Below are 3,822 nucleotides of genomic sequence, written 5' to 3' on the forward strand. Positions count from 1 at the left end.
TTGTCTGCCGCTTAGAGATAGAGGGTGTCTCTGAAGCTGCCTGTGGTGTGCTGGGTGGGCATCAGGAGAGGAGAAAGAGGCCACGCAAGCATGCCGTTTCTGCAAGCATCTCAAACACAGTTTTGCACAACCAACAATCCACTTTTGTTTCTCTGCCTGCATTTTCTTTAGCTGCTTTCAAACTCTTTTTCAGACTGACGTGTGATTCTATTCGAAGCACAAACCCGTACATAACACAGATCATGGAAAGAAGACAAGGGAAAAGCAGGGTCAAGGGCCGTGCTCAGCAGCTGCTGAGGAAGCTGGTGGGTGCCGAGGGGGTTGTTTGGGGCCCTTTGCTAGGCGAAGCTCTTGTGCAGCCTTGGGACCCTGGGGAGGTCTCCCTCAGTAAGGCAGGCACCACCTTGGATCCCAGACTGAGAGGGATACATCTGCATGCTTTGTAAGCAATCTGGTCTGTGGAATTGTTATAGCAATGAAAACGAACCAAGACACCTCCCCCACACTTGGTGAACAATCTTCCATGAAACCTTCCTCTCAAATTCTATTCAAGGGTTCCTCACAAGCAGCCTGTTCTACACACGATTCTGATTAGAAATCAAAAAATAAACCCCTACCCCATCCTGTCATTGCCCCCTTCCCAGGAGTCACCTTTCTCTTCTTTGATTTTGAAAGCAGGTTCCCCAGGTTTATAGTCTTACCACCCCATCCCCGTTTTAACTAACCTCGGACAAGGAGCTGGGAATTTATCCATAAAACGTGGGTGGCAGGAGCCTCTTTCTGAGCGTGAGAACTCAGTGGGATGCAAGGCTCTTACTTGACACCGGATCCAGCCCATAACAGGTGCTAGGGAAATGTATTTTCACCCAAGCCCAGGTGCTGTCCCAGCACAAGTGTCTTTCCGGTCTCCAGGCTTCCCTCGGGAACATCGGCCAGGCCCCTGGCATGCACTCTCTTGTCCACCTGGCCATGTCCCTGCTACTTCTGTGTTGCTCTGAACATGAGGTTGGCGCTGGGGTGGTGGCTGACTGGGACAGAAGCCCAGAAGAAGCTCTTCCCCATCTGAGGTCAGCTGGGTCCAAGTTGACTCCCTCCTGGTGGGCTGGGCACAGCCACACTCTAGAGATGCCTAGGAAGACTGGCATCAACTGTCACATTGTTCAATGTATTTTACCTGTTGGGTCTTCTGATTTCATGGCAGGGCAGAGGGGTGGGGGCAGATGCCAGAAATGCTGGCTCGTGTAGAGAGGGATAGACGTGTGGGCTAGGAGTGGCTCGTGTAGAGACTAGAGAGGGACAGATGTGTGGGCTAGGAGGGTGCGCCTGAGTCTGGGGCAGGAAGCCTGAGCATCCCTCTTCTTCCCTGAAAAGACGGTAAACTCTTTGGTGGCTTGCCCCTGGGAGATCTATGGGGAATCCCTTCCCACAGAGGAGAGCCAGCCGTGCAGAGCAGGTGAGAAAGTTCAGGTTCTGCTTCAAGGGCTCTGAGCCCAGCTCAGTTCCCAGACGCTGGGGCAGATATTCAGACCTGCAAGTGTCTCAAGGGCCTGTGGAAATGATGAGACTCTGGAAAAGAATGACTGGCTGCAAATTACTGAAGAAGCAGACTCATTCTGCTTGAATGATTAATTTATATATTCATCCCCATTAATTGCTAAATTGAGATAAAAAATCTGAGTACATTTGAAAACCATTTGTAAGTCAGATTTTCCTACTTTACCAGAAATCCCAAGTGTGCTACCAAGTGACAGGAAATAACAGCTGATCAGGAACTAAATGAGGGGTTGTGTGTAAATCATTGCAGTAGCAGATGCTTGGGCCTGCCCCTCCTTAGCACCCTTCACACCAGGTGATCTTGTGCCTGCCCCCTCCTCAGCACCCCTCACACCAGGTGATCACATGTTATATTCACACCATCACACCTTCACACCAGGTGATTGCATGTTTCCAGTCATCCCTTCTTCACTCTGCCTTTTTTTACATGCCATAAAAACCTATAGGAAAGAAAAAAATGATGCTCGATATTTCCTTAGAGATCAGATAGATAGATATCAAAGGATGTTCACAGAGAGAGAGACAGACAGACAGACAGACAGACAGACAGACAGAGAGGCTTCAGAAGCTAAGGCTGAAACCTTAAGAGAATTTGTGTCTGACATATAGTATGCATACCTGCAGTCCAGCACCCAAGGACTCAGGAGGCTGAGGCAGGAGGATGACTGAACTTAAAGTGTGGCTTGGGCTACACTAAGATCCTATCTCAAAACCACAGAAAGTGGGCTTGGCAAGAGCTCAGTGGGTAAACTATTTACTGTGCAAATATGAGAACTTCAATTTGGATCCTCAGCACCTACATGAAAACAGCTGAGCATGCCCAAGTTCATGCACATGCCTATAGCCTCGACACTAGGGGAAAAGGGCGTGGAGACAGAGATCCCAGGAGCTAGGTTCCCAGAATAGCCAAAATAGTGAGCTTTGGGTGTTTGGAAGAAACCCTGGAAAATAACGTGGAGATGAAATTTAAGAAGACACCTGACATCAACTTCTGGCCTCTACAAGTGTCTGCAGGGGCAAACACACACATGCATAAACAAGCATACCAACCCTCCCCCACAACACATACACACACACACACACATATACACACACACATACACACACATGCATCACTTCTGGCTTTCCAATTCCTCATCCCTCACTATCTCATCACATCATCTCAGAGATATTAGTCAGTTTTTTTTTCAAAGCCGTGTGTATTTGCTCATTTTTGTCATTGTTGTTGCTACAGTAAACTATCTGAAGTGGTGTAACTTTTGTAAAGGAAGGGGGCTTCTTTAGCTCACAGGCTTGGAAGTTCAAGGGCATGGTGACCCTGGCACGGTCTGACTCTGGCAAGGATGTAGAGGTAGGAGCGATGGGAGACAGAGAGCTCACATCACCAGATGAGCCAGAGCATAGGAGACGCAGAGGTCCTTGTGATCATGGATAAGCACTAGGGGAACAGGGATGTCAAACACACAGGCTGTTTCTTCAAAGAAAGAGATGTTTAGCCTTTATTTTCTATGTCAGACTAGGGACTGACATAGTTGATAGCCTGGTGACCATTGCACTATCTATGTGACTGAGAACACACCAGATATCCCCCTAAACCCTTATCATGAGCTTGTCAATCTATAGAACCCATTTTTATGGACAATGTCATGTGTACTTTACGAAGAGTTTCTATGTAGTCATGTCTAAGCTTTATCTAACATGGGATCAAATTAATTGTTACCAGGAAAGGTTTTTTCCCACAGTACACTGTGCTTAAACATGTCTAAAATAAACTACCCAATGTCAGATTCTCAAAGTTTGAACATCCACAGTGAGCCATTGATGTGCCTCTCATGGATCAACACTCTGTTGGCCATGGTGTTGCCCCCCCTTTAGGCAAACTTTTCTGTCCCAGCAGCCATTTTCCTAAAAACCACACAGAGATTTACTATTAACTATGTATAATTCTCAGCCAATAGCTTAGGCTTATTACCAACTAGCTCTTACATTTTAAATTAACCCATTTTTATTCAGTTTCTATTCTTTTACCTGCTGCCATGTGGCTCATGGCTTGTTACCTCATTTTTGTACACGTCCTACTTCCTCTATATCTGGTTTGCGACTCCCAAGACTCCACCCTTTTTCTTCCTAACATCCTCCTAGTCTGGCTCTCCCACCCAGTCCCTTCCTGCCCAGCTATAGACCAGTCAGCTCTTTAGTAACCAATGAGAGTAATACATCTTTACAGTATACAAAGATTGATCCACAGCACCCCCCCATACATGCACA

The sequence above is a fragment of the Microtus ochrogaster genome, chromosome 19 (assembly GCF_000317375.1).
Source record: "Microtus ochrogaster isolate Prairie Vole_2 chromosome 19, MicOch1.0, whole genome shotgun sequence".
In the NCBI taxonomy this organism is placed as follows: Eukaryota; Metazoa; Chordata; class Mammalia; order Rodentia; family Cricetidae; genus Microtus; species Microtus ochrogaster.